A 22,177-nucleotide genomic window follows, 5' to 3' on the forward strand; every position below is an offset into this window, starting at 1 on the left:
GCAAATAAATACATTGCACACTCATAAGCTTGTGCATTGCAACACAGACAGAAATTGAAGGTTATTACAGGTAAGGCAAAGCCACACAAATCTAATGGCTTGGACCTGCAATAAAACAGCACATCATTGTAATTGAAAGTACTTGGTTGATAGCCAACTCGTCTGTACCAGTGCTACTTTAAAATAATGTTTTGCACTGCACAGACTTGATAGAGGCTGGTATCTTGTCATCAAGTCACCCTTGATTTACATATAGAGAGTCCCTGACAATGATCCAGCCCCCTCAGCCTCCTCACAGTGAGCAGAACCCCTGACACTCCTGTTCTTACCTGTCAGCTAAGGTTCCCTGATTGGGGCTGTTAATCCGATCTGATCAGGGAACTCCTGTTCTATGAGGTCCACCTGCCCGACCCCATTACAATCACTAAAGGTCAGAGATTATATTCTTTCACAGCCAATGGTTAGCAGTTAGCTCTCTCACAGTTCAGTCGGAGAGAGACAAGCACAAACTCTCGACTGTCCCTCCAGTGCAGCAAGGTAACAGTGTTGATTCTGTTTTGTTGTTGTTTTGTCTTTGGATGAGACATTTAAGTCAGACCCCATCTCAGATGGAATAAAGGGTTCCTCAGTACTATTTGGAGAAGAAGAGATCATCTTGGTGTCTTGGTTTACATTTATCCTTCTATCGACAGGTTAAAAAAACTGACTATTTGTCTATTGCCATATTATTTGTCAGAGGTTGCTATGTGCAAATTAGCTGCCGTCACTTATATTATACAGTTAGCACACTTCACTTCTAAAGCACTTAATTGATTGTAAAGTGTTTTGGGACATAGTTAGACCATGAGAGGTGCTATATAAATGCGCATTATTCCTTTTCTTATACCTCATAGATACTGATCCAGCAGAAAGGAGTGCCTGACTGTCACAGAATCACAGAGGTGTTGCAGTGCAGAAGGAAGCCATTTGGCCCATCATATCTGCTCTGGCCCTCCACATGAACATCATGATTTACTGTTGTTCTCCTGCTGTCATTTCCCTACACTCTGTAACCTTGCCCATTGGTTCTCTTTCAATAATCATCCAATGCCTCAATTAAACGTTCCTCCATCAATCGAACCTGCTTCTATTGATGCCCCATAATTCTCGGCAGTACACTCCAGCCCCAGAACCACTCGCCATTTGAAAAAGTCTTTTCTTCTCACCTCGCATTTTCTTCCTTTGCAGAACACTCTCAAACTGTGCCCTTTCACTCTTCAGCCTTTCCCAAGTGGCAACAGTTTCTCCCTAGCCACTCTATCAAGCCTTCTCATGATTTTGAAGAGAGAAAGCAATGCTATATGAATGCATTGGGCTTTACCTGACATGGTCCATGTAACCATGTATCCACATGTCTGCTGACAGAACCGGTCATTCATCATAACTATTTCTCTAGTCCTGCAAAGCTATTAATGCTTCGATCAGCGTGTGTGGAAAACACAAAGCCAAATGTTAGTCATTTTGGAGGATTACAGTCTTTTGCTGAGCTTGTGATACATTAAGTGATGTGGTGCAATCTCCTAGCTCAACTAATAAATGAAAACATGAATGTTGTGGTCAAACTGATCCTCTATTTTGAAATATACAAGACAAATCAGACTAGTTGATTTCATTCACCAGTTTTATTGGGGTTTTGTTTGTTTTTTAAGATATTGTGCAACCTGGAGGGGGTGTGGCCTAGTTTCACTGTATCCAGGAGTAATCCCCATTCTCCAGATTCTCTGCACCATTGATCCCAACCAGTGAGAATCAAGCACTTTGGAGGAATCAGGAAGGTGGAAATCCCACAACGGACTGCTGGCCACGTGTGAGACCAAGTTGTGAAAGGAAAACTCCGGTGAAGAATTCACTGAAAACCACCACACTGGCATGGCTGGATGTAGAATGGAATGGATACCACCAAGTGTTCAAAATGTAGCTATATCCTAAAGCCTTAACTTGGATGGTTACATCAAAAGCTAAAAGTGACAATTCAGTCGATTTAAAAATGAGGTGGTGGTTTGAAATGTTAGACTTCTTCCTGCCTTACCAGCACCCACATACTGCCATTATGCTGGTTCCATAGCTCCAAACATCAGGCCATCTCCCAGAAGCAGGTTAACAGAGGGACAAGCAGTGGGTGGCCAGTTGACTTTGTCAGCGGCCACTTACGCCGATTGTCAGAGGCCAGCTGGGATCAAGAACCCCAAGGTATTGGGAGAAGGGGCAGCTACCTTGCTACAAACACTCACCAGTTCCCACAATCCTCCCCCAGGTCTCACAACCAACATCACTACAATGGTGCTATGGCAACTGGATCTATTTCTAGTTTGAAAATGCTGGAGAGAAGGCTTTCTGCTTTCCCTTTTGAGGAGCCCTCTTCCTCAGTTACCTTCAAGGGCATTCTGCTGCTTTTCCAAACTGCAGAGTTTCCTGATGACTTTTTCCTGCCTTACCAGCACCCACATTCATTGAAAGGGACACCCAATCTCTGGCCATTCATTGTCCAGATCAGGGATAGTAACAGATTTAATTCCCACTCAGTGCAGGGTTCTGACCCCCATCACAGCCTGATAAGGTTGTCGAGTCAAACAGCATGGAAACAGATCCTATGGCCCAACTCATCCATGCTGACCAAGTTTCCCAAACTAAACTAGCCCCACTTGCCTGCATTTGGCCCATATCCCTCTAAACCTTTCCTATTCATGTCTCTGTCCAAATGTCTTTTAAATGTTGTAACTGTACCTGCATCTATCACTTCCTTAAGCAGTTCATTCCATCTATGAACCACCCTCTGTGTGAAAAGGTTGCCCCTCAGTTGCCTTTTAAATCTTTCTCCTCTCACCTTAAAAACATGCCCCCTCATTTTGACAAAACACCTTTGCTTTTCTCCGCCCCTCTTGATTTTATAAACCTTATAAGGCTCCAGTGAAAGTAGTCCCAGACTTTCCTTATAACTCAAACCCTCCAATAGTCTGGAGACAGGTTCAAATCCGCCCCACAGCATGTTTTGAATTTGACAGTAAGATAACCACTGTTGTAAAAAACCCATCTGGTTTACCAATTTTCCCTCACAGAAGGAAATCTGCTATCCTTACCTGGTCTGGCCTACATGTGACTTCGAACCCATAGCAAAGTGTTTGATTCTTAACTGTTGTCTGGGTAATAAATGCTGGCTGAGAACAGAAAAACATCAGATTCACTCATGTCCTTTTGGGGAGCAAAGCTGCTGTTGCAATGGTCCACATGTGGCTCTAAGCTCATTGCTCTTAACCACTTTCCAAAATAGCCCAGCAAAACCATCTGTTAAAGGACAGCTAGAAATGGGTAACAAAAGCTCCCCTTCCCGTGATGTTCATCCTGCTTTTTGACATTGGATCAAACCTGTACCCATCAGGAATCCAATCAAACATGCTATCTTTCATTAAGTTGACTCCAGATTCATATTGTTCATTTTCCCATCATTGTTAATAGCCACTGGTGGATCAGACCAAGGCACAAAAGTTGCAAAGTGATTTTAAAATTTTGATGTTACTAGGATGTGAGGGCCAGGCAGGACTGCACACAGAATAAATGAAACCTGTGACACTAATTTAGATTTTCAATTCTTCAAGTAATCAATTAGTATTCATTCCAAAATTGTTGACAAAAGACCTGAACTGAAAACTTGCCTCAAAGGTAGTGATTTATTTTTGTGTGTAATGAAATACTAACTTTCTTATTTTGTCTTTGTTGATAGGAGTGCTAGGGAGCTCTGTAGCTGGCTCCAATTCAATGTCTTTTGACACAGGAAAGGGTTCAAAAATATGCCAAAGGAAACAACAGACTACACTGGATTTTAACTCACTCCCTCGCTCCTAATTAATATTTACAGTAATGGATTGGGTTTAAAATAAATTCTCCAAAGACCTGACTGGAGCAGAGATAAGAAAAGAAAGGATAAAATAATAAAGGATGAGGCTGATATATCACTGCTCTGACATTAATCTGACAATGCATTTTAATATTTAGCATTTTTGAAAACCATGCCTAATATTATGTGCCAACATATGCCAGGTTGCTTAGGAAGAAAGTCACAGTGACCCAGAAATGCATCAGGGTGCTGTGGGATATATTTTGCGTTCTATTTAAGCAGTTACTAAGGTTTCAGGTCCACAAAAACAAGATATTGTAATATTGGTCATGTTTTATTTATATGTAGTACTGAAGCATGTACAGTGTTAACAAACACAGATGATTGCTTCGGGGACACTAGCTTGTCCTAAGGTAATTAAGACAAAGTGGCTCACGCCGACCTAGGGATTCACACAGTGAGCGAGCTTTTATAACTAGAAAGGTTTGGTGAAACCAGGCCAAAAGCTTGAATTAGCCCAGCGTTTTTAAATTATCTATGGCTTGGAAGTACAGCTGTATTGTGCTCTTGGATCTTTATGCTTATTTATTTTTTTCTCCCCCTTCATCTTTTGCTGTTTATGTTCCCCACAGGAGCAGCTCATCACCACATTGCTGCAGTGAAAGAGGACAGGCTAGTTTATGGACTTCTCCATGTCTGGCATCATTCCGATTCCATAATCAGCAGACAGCAGGGAAAGCCAACTATGTCAATTACTTGTTCCCTTCCCCCTGCCCACCCGAGGGAGCAAACACTTCCTCTGCTGACGTGCACCCGTCTCACTGCCCCTACCCCCCAGCCCAACAAGCTCTCCCCACCCCTCAGCATGGCACTCCATCCAGTGGCCTGGATATGAACTAACAATACGTCCACAGACAGCAAGCTGCTGAGGGACTGGCTCCCTGTTGCTACAATAAAGGCCACCAAATTGGGAAGCAGATGATGGCCAAGTTGAAAAGCAGAACCTCGAGCGGGAAGGTGATGCTGGAACTGTATAAATTGTTGTTTAGGCCACAGAGAGAGTACAGTTCTGGAATCCACACTATCGGAGGGAAAGAACAAAGAAGAGATTTGCAGATGTTGCCTGGGCTGGAGAGTTTAAGCTTTGAAGACAAATTAAATAGACTGGGGTTAGAGCAGAGGACACAGAGAAAGGACTTGATTAAGATGTATAAAATTACAGGGACATAGATTGGGTAGACAGGAAGGTACTTTTATTCTTGGAAAAGGGATTAATGACTGGGGGCAAGGATTTAAGGTAAGGAGCAGGAGGATTAGAGGGAATGTGAAGAAAATGTTTTTTCACCCAGAGAGTGGCAGGAATTCTGCAACTGTCTGTCTGTAAAAGTGGTAGAGGCAGAAATCCTCAAAATGTTTAAGAAATATTTAGATGTGCACTTGCCATGCTATTTTTATGCAAGGTTATGGGCCATGTACTGGAAATTGGGGTTAGAATGGTTCAGTGCTTGTTACAGTCTGGAGCAGACTTGATGGGTTGAACGGTCTCTTTCTGTGCTTTCGTCCTCTATGACAAACTTATGGAACATTTCTTCATAATAAAGACAAAAAGAAATAAGCAGGTTCAAACTTGTGATTTTATTCATCAAGGGGAGCATATTTCATTTAAGGAGAACAGGAGGTGGCTTAGGTTCAAGTATAATCGTGGTATAGACCAGTATTGCGACATGGCCAATCCCAGGTCAGCTTACCTTAAATAGCAACCTCCACCTATTTTTCTCTTCTTCATCCCTGGTCACCACAAAGGGCATTCTTGTATCACACGATAATGCCAGGGATAAAGGCTATTCTTCTCTCTTCATTCATTCATTCATCCCAGAAGACATTGACGTTCCCACACAATTCGATCAGCTCTGAGGCAATTCCACTCCTTCTGCCCCTTTCACCTGGAAAGTTGGATCAGGGAATTCTGCAACAGTGTTCAGGAGAAAGGAATTGAGGCAACTTACTTTCAAGGTCAAGTGAGCCAATTCAGTGAGCGATTCTGTTGAGATGGCCACCTGGGAACTGACTAAACTCATCACGAGCGAGGGTGGCAAATTTGAAGGTGATCCAAGCACTGGGATTTCAACCAGAAACATCCAACAATGTATGATGTGTCTTAACTGATTACTCAACCAGTCGAAGATTTTAGCTGTCTTAGGGGAATTTTCGGGCTGTCAGACTAAAAGTACTTTTGATGGTTTTGCAGCAGTAAAACCTTTTTCGGTTTATGTTGAATTTCTGGTCAGGCCTCATTTTTTAAAAAAATTCCATAACTTTGCCATTCCATCAAGAAAATATTTAAAGCCACACCCCTCTCAAATATTGGGCAGTGTTGCAGAAATGTCATGCCTTGATCTATTCAAATGAAAAAGGTGATATATGCTATTTCAAGGTGGCTGCTGACCACCTCCAACCGTTAATTGTTGGGTTCAGGGGAATGGGAGAAAACCCGATGGGGGCAAAGAGTGGGTTGCGACTGAGGCACGTGCAGTGCTTCATTCCATGAAGTAATAATTTCACTTCCTTAACCTTTGTGAAGGCAATGTCTGCTCAAACTAAAAGTTATGGTGTTGATTGTTTTTGCAGATAACTGATTTTGATTACTGTTTCGTGCAGCATTAACTCTTCGAAGTTGGCTGTTTAAAAGACGGAGATTGCAATTGTTAGTTTCCTGTATTGCCAAAGATTTTTTAAAGCTATAGTAAAGAATTTTTTGTCTGCAAGTGCATTGGTCCATCTATCTTTTGACTTGTGTATATTATATTTTACAGCCCATATTTATTCTGAGCATTAGCATTCACCTGCACCAGTGGTTTGCTCTATATATCGATCACCATGCAATTACAAACCTCTGGCCGAAATTTATTTCATTAGTTTTCTTCCCCACTCTCTGGAACTGCACCTGTAGAAAACAAACAAGTCTAATTCCACTTTCTTTAGCTTCAAGGATTCTGCTTCTCTTTGCTTCGGGAAGAGGAAGCCCCAAGATACAAAGCTAATCTTCACTGTTCAGCTCTCGTGTCACTCTTCATCAAACCCTTTGTAATGGCCTGCCATCCTACTTGAAGAATGGACACCAAACTTGGTAGAATGGGAGGCATTTTCCAACTACCTACCCCGACTAGATGTAGAAAGGGTGTGTCTTCACATGGGCCAATCCAGAATGAGAAATCATAGCTTTCGGATAAAGGGTAGCAGATTTAAAGCAGAGATGAGGTGAACTTCTTTCAAAGAGTTGTGATTGTATGGAATTCACTACCCCAGAGTGCAAAGGTTGCTGGGATATTGAGCAAATTTAAGGAGGAGATAGATTTTTAATCGATAATGGGTTGAAGAGTTATGGAGAGCGGGCAGAATCGTGGAGTGGCGGCCAAGAAGAGATCAGCCATGATCCTATCAAATGGTGAGACAGGCTGAAGGGGCTGAAATGCCTACGCCTGCTTTCAGTTCTTATGTCCCCCTTTTATGATGGAAGGTTAAGTGGTCAGCACTTAAAGTTTGATACGACAAATTGCACACCCTTTGGTCATCCAAGACCCACGGGCTGGTTTATCAAAGAGACCTTGAAAAAGGCATAATGCTTCCAAAATATCTAATTTTGGATCCTATATTAATTGGAGAACATCATATCAATGGATACTGATGGGTGGAGTATGCTCCTATTAATCATGTATTTCATTGCAGACTATCGAGCCTTCTTTTGATTGGTTGGTGGGACATTGGTGTCGCTGGCTTGGCCAACACTATGAACTACTCCTAACTACCCTGGAGGAGCTGGTGGTGAGGTACCTTCTTGAACTTCTTGAAGTAGGGCGGCACGGTGGCTCAGTGGTTGGCACTGCTGCCTCACAGCACCAGGGTCCCGAGTTCGATTCCAGCCTCGGGTGACTGTCTATGTGGAGTTTTCACATTCTCCGCGTGTCTGCGTGGGTTTCCTCCGGATGCTCCGGTTTCATCCCACAGTCCAAAGATGTGCAGGTCAGGTGAATTGGCTATGCTAAATTGTCCATAGTGTTAGGTGCATTAGTCAGAGGGAGGTGGGTCTGGGCAGGTCACTCTGCGGAGGGTCGGTGTGGACTTGTTGGGCCAAAGGGCCTGTTTCCACACTGTAGAGAATCTACAAAAAAAACTACTGTAGTCCTTGGAATGTAATGACACCCACAACACTGCTAGGAAGTAAATACTATGATTTTGACCCAATGACTGTGAACGCACAGTGATACAATTCCAGTCAGGATAGATTGTGCCATGTAGAGGAACATGCAGGAAGATCCGCTACCTTTGTCCTTCCAGACGGTATAAGTTGTGGATTTGGAAGGTGCTTTGGTGAGTTATTGCAGTCCATCTTGTACATGGTATACATTGCTGCCACTGTGATTCCATGGTAAAGGGATGGAATATTGAAGGTTGTTGTTGTCATGTCAATCCTGTGGGTTAATTTGTCCTGGATCATGTCAAGCTTCATGTATTTTGCCGGAGCTGCATACATCCAGGTGAACGGGGTTATTCCGTCACACTCTTAATTTTTGACTTATGGATGGTGGACAGGCATTAAGGAGACAGAAGGTGAGTTACTCACCGCAGAATTTCTAGCCTCTCTCCTGCATTTATGGTAGCCCAGTTCAATTTCTGATCAATGGTAACCCTCTAGGATGGAGGGGGGGATTCCAGCGATGGGAGCTGTTAGATGTTAAGGTGGAAATTGGTAAACTGACTGCCACATTTCCTGTATTGCAACAGTGACATCACATTAGCTGCAAAGAACCTTGGGAGATTCTAAGATTGTGGAAGATGCTATATAAATGCAAGTCTTTCTGATCTAATCCTTTTTTCTTCCTTCTGTGAAGCAGATGGAATTGTATTGTTGATCTGAAATTAATTGAATTCTTCCTTCCTCCCTTCCCTTCCCTTCCCTTCCCTTCTCTTCTCTTTCTTTCCTTCCTTCCCTTCTCTTTCTTTCCTTTCTTCCCTTCTCTTCCTTCCTTTCCTTTCTTTCCTTCCTTCCTAGCAGTGAGTGGCCTAACCATTTATTCCTTATCGGGGTTACCATTAGCAAACAAGATAACACTCAGTCTTGACCTGTCAGCTGTGGCTCAATGGTGCTGCTTTCAATTCTGAGAGTACCAGCAAAAAGTATTAGTTCAAATGTCACTACTAGGCTATCACTTTGGTCTGAATACATAGGGAGTGCTGAGCTGTCTTTGAAATGAGATACTAAATTTCTTTGTTCTTTCAGGTAGATATCAAAGATTCCAAACCACTTTCTCACAGTGGCTAAAGTGAAGACTGCAGATGCTGGAGATTAGAGTCAAGATTAGAGTGGTGCTGGAAAAGCCCAGCAGGTCAGGCAGCATCCGAGAAGCATCAGAACATCGATTTTCCTGCTCCTCGGATGCTGCCTGACCTGTTGTGATTTTCCAGCACCACTCTAATCTTGACATTTTCCCACAGTGCCCTGGCAAATAATTGTCCCTCTACTAACTGGGAAAAAGCAAATGATCTGGACATTTATTTCATTGCTGTGTTGGGGCTTCTTCTGTGCAAAGGTTCTGCTGTGTTTTTTTATTATTATACTTCCCAAAGCATTTCATTGATTCCAAAATGCTTTAAGGCTTTCCCTGATTGTAATCGATATTGGTGAGGGTTTTGTGGCTGTATGGTAATGTCCCTACCTCAGGGTTCAAGTCCAACCTGCCCTGGAGTTACATATCCAAAAGGGTTAATTTAAGATGCAGCATCAAATCAAGTCTTTCTGTGTATGTTATGTTTTATTCCAGTTAAATTGTTTTGCTGCATCTGAGCTGTTGTGATCAGTTACATCATTTACCCATCAGTCATCACCTCTGGTAATTATTCATAACATTCCTTTTTCATCAAATCTCTCGTGTGGAAACAGGCCAATTGACCCATCAAATCCACACTGCACCTCTGAAGAGCATCCCACCCAGACCAAACCCCCATTCCCTACAACCCTGCATTTCCCATGGCTACTCCAAACATCCCTGGGCACTATGGACAATTAACACGGCCAATTCATCTAACCTGCATCTCTTTGGACTATGTGAAGAAACCCATGTAGATATGGGGAGAACAGGTAAATTCCATGCAGACAGTCACACAAGGGAGAGTGTGGTTAAGTAGCGTTGAAATGCCCATCAGCCATGATTGAATGGCGGAGTGGACTCGATGGGCCGAATGGCCTTACTTCCACTGCTATTTCTTGTGGTCTTATGGAGGCTAGAATTGAACCTGGGTACCTGGTGCTCTGAGGCAGCAGTGCTAACCACTGAACCACCATGCCACCCCCAGACACTCCGAATCTGGTTGTGACTCACGATCTGGTTATGATTTTAATCAAAAGAAATGGAAGGAGTAATGTAAATATATAGTGGCACAGTGGTGTTGTCCCTACCTCTAGGTTAGAAGACCCTGGTTTCTAGTCCCACTTGTTCTAGAAGCTGGGTTGCTTTTAAAATGATGATCAAGTCCTTTCAAATGGACTGCTGTAGCACAGCAGTAGTGTCCTCAATCCAGCTTCCACTCACGTTCGCCCCAGAGGTCTGTCATAAAATCCCTGAGCAAGCTGTTTAAAAATAAGCAAAAAGCCTGTTTTGTTCCGTGCACTCTTGCCCCCAGTGCTCCCCTCCCTCCCCCCCCCTTGCACTCTCCCCCACCCCAGCATCATCCCTTGGCCTGACTGTAAGCGTGAGGAAATCAGAGAAGCTGATCTGATAGTTCCGACTGAAATATCAGATCAAATAGAATCAAATTGTCAAAGCTAAATTGCCACTTTTAACTATTTGATTGGACATCAAAATCAAAACTGTTCAAGCGGATGACTGGATTTTCACACAGCTAGTGCCAGGTTAATTTGTTACACAGTATGGTACTTCCACACAAGCCACCTGGACTCCTTCCTACTATGTCTATGCAAACATCTTGGATGCTTGCTATCATTTTAATTATTCCTTCCAGTGCCAGCATTGAGATCTGGAGCCATGGAGCATTAGAAAGAGTATACTTGCTCCAACCACAGCAGGCTCCTGTGCCTTGTGCCTCTGGCAGTGTCTCGATTAACTGTTTTTTGGCCACGCTGCAGACTTGGAGGTGGTGTAACAAGGGTGCTGTGCTACAGCACACAAATAAAATACTTCCCTCAGCAGCCCCCAGCCCACCTCACTGTGTTAACACTATCCTCCCATCACCCCTGAAGATGGATCACTTGTTACTCGATACATGACCATGCTGAATTGTTGGTGCTGTAGCCCAACTGATCAGTCCTGGTCAGACTCAGAATGAGTCTTACTGAGCTATTCACCTCTGGAGGGCATCACAACCAAACCCAACCCTGCACCCACCACATATGCTGCTTCCAACAGAGTTTTACTGTCGCGTGGTCAGCAGGCAGAACCCGACGGGAATGGTGTTGAGAGGAAGACCAGAGAGGTCAGTGAGTGATGAGGAAATGAATGCAAAGTGGATTGAGTAAATTCGATGTGAATCGCCTGGAATAGCCAGCACAAGCATGTTAGGCTGAATAGCCTCATCCTGTATTGTAGGTATCTATGATTCTATGAAGAGAGAGAGAGAGTTGAGATTTTCGATTGAATTTAGGTGAGACAGCATGGAGTGGTGGTGGGAGTAAGGGTCATTCTCCAGCTGTAAGATTTTGGAGCTGGTGGGAAAGATGTGAGCTGCAAATGGTAGGGAATACAAGAACATGGTCATGATTAGTCAAGACTTTAAATGTGCTGGGCATGAGAGATGATAAAATTTGGGGGAATGCATGGCCATGGGATTGCATGAGAAGATATTAGGTGATTATAGGAAGGCAGGTCAGTTAGGAGAGAACAAGCTCAGTTAGTTAGGGGAAAGCTTTTGGCTAAGTGAGGAGCCAGTGTGAGAGCTGTGATTGTGCCATGCAACAAAGACATTGCTTTAGGAGGAAGTAGGCGTAGAACAAGGTGAGATCCTCGAAGCTGGAGCTATAGAGGCTGACAGGGAACAACAGATAGGAGGTTAATACCTGATGACTTAAAATAGATCTTGTGTCCTCCCACACTTGCAGAGATAAATCGAGATGATGTTTGCCAAGTCATGCCACCAATGCAGCAATTTGGTCTGAGAATTGCAACTAGGAGGAAAATGATTTCAGTAAGAAGAAAGGTCTTTCTATCATAACTCAACTTTTATTAGCATCGGGGACACCAACCAATTCATGATAATGTTACTGTTGGAGATGGAAGTTATCATGAGGGGGTAACCATTCTGCTGGGTGAAATGGAATGAAATGTTGGTTGGTGATAGAAGCCAAAGGATTGGCAAGTTTGACCACCTGATGAGTTCAGAAAAATGTATCTGACAAAATGGGCAATAAGTGCCCACAGTGGGCATGGTGAAAAATACCAAGAAGGCAGCGACAGACTTAAGCTGACTCAACAACTGGAGAGTAATGTTGGATGAGAAGTAGACTCCATGTTGATGGATCAATGGAGTTAGCACTAAGTCTGAAGAAAGTAAGAAATTTATATTGACATAACGCTTTTGACAACTGCAAGGCAACTCAAAATGTGAGGCCATGAATGAAGAGAATAAAGGAAAGCTGAAAGGAAGCATGGAAGGGATAACTGAGGGGACAGATCAGGGACCAGAAATGTCTGCAAGGGCAAGAGGAGACCCCTGATCTTTGTACATTCAAACCTTGTTCTCTCACTCAGTATTGATTTCTAAAAAATTTATCCAAGATATGACTCTCCTCTGTAAACACATGACCTTGCAGATTCACGGGAGACAAAACATCCTCAGAATAATTGCATTATCAATAATTATCTGATGCAGGAGGTGTCACTACAATGAGGAGGTGTGAAATAGAGGCCAGTAACAACAAAATGAATTATCTCCTCACTCTGTATTGAGTTCTTAATCTTACATCATAACTGCACAGCATAAATATGCCTCAGATTAAATCAGCTTGACTTGCTGAAAATATCTTCAGTGCTTAACCTTTTGCAATTTTCAATGCGGTTGAAAAGTGACAGGTAAGCTATTTTGTTGATGACAGAAGATTAACCCTTCCAAGTTCTTGGATAAGAATGGAACAATTATATGTGGTAAATTTCATTTGACTTGGTTTTGTTGGCTCACTGGACAATCTGAGCCACTAACTGGAAATTTACTTTGAGATTTCAGCAAAAAGTGTGGGAGATACATTAGTATAGGCAAAACATGCATGCACTCTGAGAACCAGTGCACTGCGAGAGGTGTTGTCTGTTAAATAAGACACTAAGCCAATATCTATTCTCTCAAATGGACATAAAATATTTCATGGCACCACTTCAAAGAAGAGTAGGGTGTTCTCCTCAGTAATCATAAATCAATATCATTAAAACAGATTGTCTGGTTACTTCATTGTAATTTGTGGAACTTGCTGTGTCCAAATTGGCTGGCATGCAACATAGCTACAGTGATGACACTTCAAAACTGCTTTATTGACTGTAAAGTGCTTTCGACTGTCCTAAAGCTATAAAATGCTCTTTATAAATGCCTTCTTTAAACGCATGTCTTTCTTCTCTTCAGTCTCACTTCCTTTTGTTTTGAAGTATAATGCACATGGATTTTTATTATAACTACTTTTCCATCAATCCTCTGTTCTGCTGAGAACTCAGACTGAAGGTATGAAACATGGGCATGGATGCAATGGTCCACCTTTGTGCCCATTCATTGAGTGGTTCAGTCCAAGGCAGTGGGTATCAGAAAGCCCCTCAATCAAAGAAAGACATGCCAACTCGGCCCAGTTCTCCCCTCCCTCAAAGTCCTCCCATGAACCTCCAGTGAATCCCACCTGACAATGGTCGGGAACAAACACTTTGCCTGAGGCCTGCAAACTAGGACCAGATCAGCAAATGTAAATTTGTTCCAGAGTTGTGTGGCTCAATCCTAGATAGCGGGCATGGGCCTACAAGCATCTTTTTCTACAATTCTCTAACTCTAGTTTTTAACACTATAGAATTTGTAAATTTCTGAGCACTTTTAATTTCTCCATCATTATAAGCTGAGGGAGACATTCCAAACTGTTAGTGATTGTTGGACATCAGTGTGTATCTGCTGGGAGGAGTCAAAGCTGCCTCAACTGTGTTCTTCTTATCTGAACCAAATTTTTATGTGGTTAGAGAGTGCTCCATTTACCACTTGCTTAGCGAGAGCTGTCATGTTGGCACTTCAGTTTGAGTCACATTGCCAATGGTCATGTCGTTAAGGGCAGGAGCCCAATATTGTTTGCTGGAGAGCTATGGAGAGACCTTGTGGTGAGGATGAGGTGAAAGCCAAGCTCCCATAATACAAGACACCTCCAAAATGGCAGGAGTGATGTGGTAATGAGGAATGGGCTAAACTCAAATAGAGTTTAGCTGCCACCAAGCTTGAGTTTTTAAGTCCCTTTTGTTGCTACGTGGTTCTGATTTCAAACAGCGCTCAAATGCCTTTTGAAAAATGAAAAGCATATGTAGCATGAAAGCTCTTAATGGAAGGTTAAGCTGCATATCCTGTTGCCATCCCCTCTAATATGTCAGAGATTTCACTGTGTTCGACAAAGCCACTGCATAGTACTTTCTTCTCATTAGTTATAAAAATTTGGGACTGACTACATTCTAACCAGGAATAGCTTTTTTATAAGTCCCCTCTCAGAGTCTATTAGCCTGGCCTCCTGAGCAATGGCAGCGGATGCTGTAATCTGTTGTGGCACAAACATCCTCCATGTGCTGGCTTTTTTTTTGATTGCCAGTTTAAAGTTCAAGCATTTGCAGATGCAGATATGACTCATAATATAACAAAGTGCTCCTTCATTAATCACCTTTTGTAGCACCACTCAGGTTTACAAAGCTGATTTATATCCAGGGGTTAGATTTTTCAACTTGACATTGGTCCAGAATTCCGGTTGGATTATTTCTCGAATGGCAGTGACCCTTCTCAACGTGTAATTTCTATATATCAAATGATTAGATGGAAAGAGAAAACAAGTCAGGAGTCTTAAAATATATTTGTTCCCAGCTTCCAAATTTAATGAATTCAAAGCGCATTAAAATAGTGAGAGATCTATAACAAGCAGTTGATTCAAACCTGTTTATATAGAATTATGTAGAATTTAAACACTGAAACCTCCCATTTGGCCCAACTGATTTATACTGGTGTTTCAGCTCCACTTGAGCACCTTCCTTCACCACCTCCTCACAGTATATCCTACGATTTTTATTTCTCTCTCTCATGAACTTATCTTTCTTAGGCAGTATGCTTTTGGGACATCCCTGAAGTATTTCCACTTTCTTGTCTAGCTGTTCCTTAAATGCATCTATCCAACCTTCACTATTGATTTAAGTAAAGATGGCTCCAAAGATTGCAAGTAAAAGTCTAATATGGCAAACAATTTCAATTGTTGTCCTTTGCGTAATATGTATCCGGCTTTTGTTGTGATGATGACAAGTAATAAATCTTGAAGGTTTTTTGACTCTATATTCCAGCTCTGACTTGACGAGAGGTTTGAGAATCTGCACACTGGACAGGTCCGAGTCCGAGTCAGTGAAAGCCATCGTGGAGATGGAGGAATAGTTTGAGCTCCAGAGTGGAAAAATAAATGGTTATTTAAAGAGTCGCTCGGTCAGTAAAATTGGATTCCTGGTGAGAAGCTGCTTTTCAGTGAAGAGACAGAATCATTTATTGAGACTATGCTAATCTCTTTGGCACATTTCAGCCTGCTTGCTAGTGGAAGTGGTGAAGGGAGCGCTGTGATTGATAATCTGTATAACACATTGCATGGAGTGTCAAAACATTAATCAAATTCCTAACTCTAATCACTGCACTGAAAGATTGGCCTGCTCAAAGGCAGGTACATTGGAATTAGAGATTAAATTTAACTTGGTTAGAAGATAGTTGTGCAGATCATTTTGAGGACAAACAATAGTCCAGTTACTGTACACTTTCCACCTAAAACAACACTGGAAAGAGCATCCTAACCTTATCGTCAATCAACCCAGTTTGATTCAAGATTGTGGATTTGGGCCTTCCTATCACAATCCCAATTTGCCCTCAAGAAAGTTGGATCTAACTGAAAGGTTTGTCTGAAGGAATGAATGCATGACTAAAGTCGTATTTACGTAAAGTAACGAGGTCATTGCAGCAGATGCTTCCATTAGGTCAGAGTCGCTCCCAGCTTCCAATAAAATGGGACAATTCCCAGTGGAGCCATCCTCCAAACCCCAGATAAGTTCATTGAACTTTCACAGGCGGCGGCCTCCCCACATGAACAGTGACCTCCACTCCAGCAATTCAACTTTTATTAGATTTTTATTCTTCAGACATAAGAATACACTTGACATTTTAGATTTTACAATTGAATACAAATGTGGTCATCATTCCTATTTGGAACACCCACTCTTCCAGGATCCTGTAGCTCAACCTCATGATTCTTGAGGCTATAGCAGCCACATGAGTCATAGATAGGATACCAAGTCACTGCATCCCTACAGTGTGAGAGCAGGCCATTCAACCCATACTGCCACCCCAAAGTGCATCCCACCCATTGCTTAAACTCTATATTTCCTATGGGCAATCCACCTAACCTGGACTGTGGGAGGAAACTGGAGCACCAAGCAAACACACACAGACAGAGGGAGAATGTGCAAACTCCACACAGACAGTCACCTGAGGCTGGATCAAACCTGGGTCCCTGGCATTGATGAGGCAGCAGTGCTAACCCCTGAGCCATCATGCCACTGCAGTCCTGGAGCATTGGGAGCAGACAATGGTTCATGTGAACAAGAAGAATCTTTAAGCTCACTGGGAACAAAGAACAAAGAAAATTTACAGCCCAGGGACAGGCCCTTTGGCCCGCCAAACCTGAGCCAATCCAAATGTACTGTCTTAACCTGTCAGTCGATTCCTAAGCATTTGTATCCTTCTACTCCCCACCTACTCATGCATTTATCCAGACGCATCTTAAATGAATATACCATGCTTGCCTCTGCTGGCAACGTGTTCCAAACGCCCACCACCCTCTGTGTGAAGTACTTGCCGTGTGTATCCCCCTTAAACTTTCCATCTCTCACCTTGAAAGCGTGACCTCTCGTTATTGAATCCTTCACCCTGGGAAAAAGCTTTTCTCTATCCACCCTGTCTATACCCTTCATGATTTTATAAATCAGGTCCCCCCTCAATCTCCTTTTTTCTAATGAAAATAAACCTAACCTACTCAACCTCTCTTCATAGCTAGCACCTTCCATACCAGGCAACATCTTCGTAAACCTTCTCTGCACACTCTCCAAAGCGTCCACATCCTTTTGGTAATGTGGCGACCAGAACTACACACAGCACTCCAAATGCAGCCGAACCAATGTCTTGTACAATGTTAACATGACTTGCCAGCTCTTATACTCAATACCCTGTCCAATGAAGGCAAGCATACTATATGCCTTCTTGAGAAGGCATATAGTTAAGATTTATGGTTCAAGTCCACTGGGGAGAAGGATGGGGGTGATTTGATTCTGGCAATGTCAATAGCACTTTAATTTCTTCTCTGTTTTCAAGGGAATATGGGAAGGTGGGGGATGAGGGACTGCTCCATAATTAGACATTCCCAAGAGCATTGAGCAGAGGGCAAGGAATTGAGAGTCTAGACCCTGTAACTTTGCATCCATTCAATTTAACAGTTGATGGATGTGTCTCTATACTCTTCCAGGTTGTGCTCTGTAACCACTCTAAGCAGCATTCCTACTTGAACAAGTAATGAAGGGAATGAGGGAACAGGGGGAATTCATGGTGTTTGCTTTAAATTGTCCTGACTCACCATGTTTGAGGCTGGTCTTTCCTGGGTTTACTGGTCATTGGGTAACAAGCATATTCATCCCTGGAATATTTGCCTGATTCCCTGTAGGTTCAGTCTCTCACATTCTCTACAGCTGACTTCTTAGCAAGAATCCAAGAAGCAATGCTAGACAGCCAAGGACCACAGGACCTGCAGAATGTCATGAAAATGGAACATAAGCCTGAAGTATTTAAGGATATATCAAAAGTACAACAGCTGCTTTTTTAAAAGAAAGATATAGAAGCCAATGGAATGGTGGAAAGTAATCCAAAGGGGAAAAGTGAGGATTACGGATGCTGAAGATCAGAGTCGAGAGTGTGGTGCTGGAAAAGCACAGCCGAACAGGCAGCATCCGAGGAGCAGGAGAATTGATGTTTCGAGCATAAGCTCTTCATCAGGAATAGTGGAAAATAATCCAAAGTCATTGCTGGAACTAATGGTATAAAGATAAAGGTGTTTTCAAAGCTAGGTTGACAAACAAGATTTCAGGATGGTCATCTTTAGTTATTTCCTGTTCCATATATAGGACAAGTTAAGGAAGCAATGATTAGGGTGATTGTTGCTACAAAAGCAGAAGCTTTACCTGAAATAAATAGTGAGGAATTATCAGTGGCCAATAAGAAAGAGGATTAAATGTTACAAATAAGCAGTAAAGAATATCAAAAAGGAGACAACAAATCAATAAGAATCAAGGTTGAAATAATCCAAAGTATTTTTTAGATTAGATTAGATTCCCTACAGTATGGAAACAGGCCCTTCAGCCCAATAAGTCCACACCGACCCTCTGAAGAGTAACCCACCCAGACCCACCCCTGACTATTGCACTTAACATTATGGGTAATTTAGAATGGTCAATTCACCCGACCTGCACATCTTTGGATTGTGGGAGGAAACCCACACAGACCCTGGGAAAATGTGCAAACTCCACATAGCCAGTTGCCTGAGGCGGGAATTGAACCAGGTCCCTGGCGCTGTGAGGCTGCAGTGAGTCACCAAGCCACCCACATAGGAGCCAAAATTCAATGTTTTGTATCTATCTGTGAAAAGCAGGCAGATAAAGAATTTGGAGAGTTAGAAGCATTAATATCTATGGCAGGATAGCAAACGGAACGAGATATGCTTGGACTTTGGAGACTAGTAAGATCATTTGAGTCTGAGCTGCCCAATGACAGACTCAAAGATTGGCTGCAAAATTTGATACCTTCCCACATGGTGCAGAGTAATACCAAAGGCATGGTTCAGTGTTCATACCCACTGTAAACACTCCTAGGGCCAACCTGCTCACCTTGCCCTCTGCTGTTAACTTCATGATAGCTGTCCTCAGATAATCAGGGCACTGCAGGGAGAGGAGGAGTGAAAAGCAAAATCTTTGGGCTCAAGACTTCATGCCAAAAATACATGTTGTCTTTAACTGCTGCTGTTGCCCTTTAAAGGAACTGGTAACCATTTCCTGCTGACTTCATTAAGCAAGATCCCAGAGGAACAGCCCAATTCAAGCCACAAGTAATAAGTGAAGGTGAACCTGGATGACCGTTTCAGAAACACAGCAGCAGAAGGCTCACTGTGCCCCAGTTCTGATGCATTTAACACTCAGCTGGACCAGAATATATATACATCTCCTTGTGTACCTTCACCTCTTAATGTAGGCCAAAGTTTCTGCTGTAGCCCACATGCAAAGCTGCGTGATGGGCTTTTTTATATCAATGCTCTGTGTCTTGCCTGAGTGCAGAACTATGCATCGTCTGAGAATTTGCAGTTCCTGCAAAATGATTAAACACAGAAAGCTGGAAAGGAAACTTATGTTGGAAAGCATGGTTCACCAGTACCATCTCACAGTATGACGTCAGATATGGTAAGCCAACAGGTTGCTTATCAAGATGGATTTGCCAGAATCCTATTGTGTTGAAACCACAAAGATTTGCTCTGCTTTTTTTTATGTGAAGAAGAACAGATTTTATCAGATTGTAGATGATGGAATCAACCTTCAGCCATCTAAATACATAGCTCACTCAAGTAGTTAGTAAAACTGAGCTTAGAAACAGTCAGGTGTTGCTGCATCCATGCAGATGTTGAAACACCTGGCTTTTTGGTGGGTGGATCATTATCTGTTACCATCCTGTCCCTCTGCGTTGTGTCTGCGACCAAGTATTCTTCTAATTCCGTTCCTCTCGTCTACATCTTTTCCTCTTCCAGTTGTTCTGTGGGATTCCCGGCTCATTGTTAATCTCCAATGGATTCTCAGCTCCAACCCGGCTCTATGCCACATGCTTGGGCTCTGTTCCTACATTGTCACAGGGGGAAAGGTGAACGTGTTGCCCAAAAAAGCACACAACTGATGAGTTTTACAGATACATGAGGTTAGCTTATATAAACATGTTTCCTCTTCTCTCAGTTTAAGCCACAAACCAAGGGGTGTGTATATTTGCATGTGTGAGTAGAGGGGAGAGGACATACACAAAAGGTCATTGCAGTTAAAATGTAACTAAGCAAGGGAGTCATTTTAAGACACTGCATGAGTCCAGCAGTTAATCCATGGTTTAAATAGTGAGTTTGTTTTGTCTATTGTCCCAATCGGACTCACACACAGCCCCTCACATGCATTAACACTTACGCACAACCACGTTCACATTGATACACACTTGTACAGGAGAAAGTGAGGTCTGCAGATGCTGGAGATCAGAGCTGAAAATGTGTTGCTGGAACAGCGCAGCAGATCAGGCAGCATCCAGGGAACAGGAGAATCGACGTTTCGGGCATAAGCCCTTCTTCAGGAATCTTCAGCCCTTCTTCACACTTGTACACTCAGGGTGGTATTAACTTCACTTCATTCATCCAGCGGAAACCTGGACAGATCCCATTTTCTATCCATTTTATAAACGTTTGCAGTTGTATTTTTTTAATGTCAGTGGAAGTCAATGGAAAGTAAAATGAAATTGGTTGTAAAATAGACATCTGAATTGTTCCCTACCTAATGGGTTAAGTTAGAATTCAGTTCCTCTTTATGTACACTCCCATGTTCTCTCACATACACTCTTGTTCACATAGACATACACACAACTCTCTCTCACATGCACGAATACACACACAAAATTCTCACACAAGCACACTCACATTCATAAACATTGATACACTGTCATACGCACACATTTGCTCACAAACATTAACACACACTCTTACACATAAATATTGACACATCCTCACACTCATTCTCTAACACAAAATGACACACTATTTCACACAAACATTGACACACACACTCTCACTCTCTCTCACACATGCATATTTGCTCACAAACATTTACACATTCTCACACAGAAACACTGACGTGCATCCTAACACACTCATTCTCTCACACACATTGACACACACACTCGCACACTCATTTTCACAAACATTGACACGCACCCTATCACATACAAAGACATAGATATACACACATCCTCATTCTTTCGTACAGAACTCTCAAACATAATCATTGATGTACACCGTCTCACTCGCACAAATATACTCACGCACATTGACACATACGCTCTCACTTTCTTAACACACACTTTCACACAGAAATGTTGAAACATGCACACCTTCACACATTCTCTCATGTACAAATATTGGTACTCACACACACGCACTCTCCCTCAGACACACAAACTTTGACACATAGAACATAGAACATAGAACATTATAGCACAGTACAGGCCCTTCGTCCCTCAATGTTGCGCTGCCCTGACATACTACTAATCTGAAGCCCAGGAGAAAGTGAGGACTGCAGATGCTGGAGATCAGAGCTGAAAATGTGTTGCTGGAAAAGCACAGCAACATATATTGTTGTGCCAATACGTAATCTGAAGCCCATCCCACCTACACTATTCCATGTATGTCCATATGCCTGTCCAATGACGACTTAAATGCACTCAAATTTGGCAAATCTACTACCGTTGCAGGCAAAGCATTCCATATCCTTACTACTCTCTGAGTAAAAAAACTACCTCTGACATCTGTCTTATACCTATCTCCCCTCACTTTAAAGTTGTGTCCCCTCGTGTTTGCCGTCCCCATACTTGGAAAAAGGCTCTCCCTGTCCACCCTATCTAACCCTCTGATTATCTTGTATGTCTCTATTAAGTCACCTCTCAACCTTCTCTCTAACGAGAACAGCCTGAAGGCCCTCAGCCTTTCCGCGTAAGACCTCCCCTCCATACCAGGCAACATCCTAGTAAATCTCCTCTGCACCCTTTCCAAAGCTTCCACATCCTTCTTATAATGTGGTGACCAGAACTGTACACAATACTCTAAGTGTGGCTGTACCAGAGCTTTGTACAGCTGCAGCATAACCTCCTGGTTCCGGAACTCAATCCCTCTATTAATAAAGGCCAAAACACTGTATGCCTTCTTAACAACGCTGTCAATCTGAG

General features: G+C 42.6%; 1 long non-coding RNA gene across 2 annotated transcripts in view; it reads left to right on the forward strand.

Moving 5' to 3' along the window:
- LOC122553957 overlaps positions 1–5,210 on the forward strand; it is a 52,243-nt gene extending 47,033 nt beyond the window's left edge. For both annotated transcript variants that reach the window (XR_006312875.1, XR_006312874.1), the window contains exon 3: positions 4,504–5,210. This is a non-coding gene — a long non-coding RNA (uncharacterized LOC122553957). The remainder of the gene's footprint in view (positions 1–4,503) is intronic.
- Positions 5,211–22,177: the final 16,967 nt, after the last annotated feature.

Source organism: Chiloscyllium plagiosum, chromosome 10 (genome assembly GCF_004010195.1).
Source record: "Chiloscyllium plagiosum isolate BGI_BamShark_2017 chromosome 10, ASM401019v2, whole genome shotgun sequence".
Taxonomy (NCBI): domain Eukaryota; kingdom Metazoa; phylum Chordata; class Chondrichthyes; order Orectolobiformes; family Hemiscylliidae; genus Chiloscyllium; species Chiloscyllium plagiosum.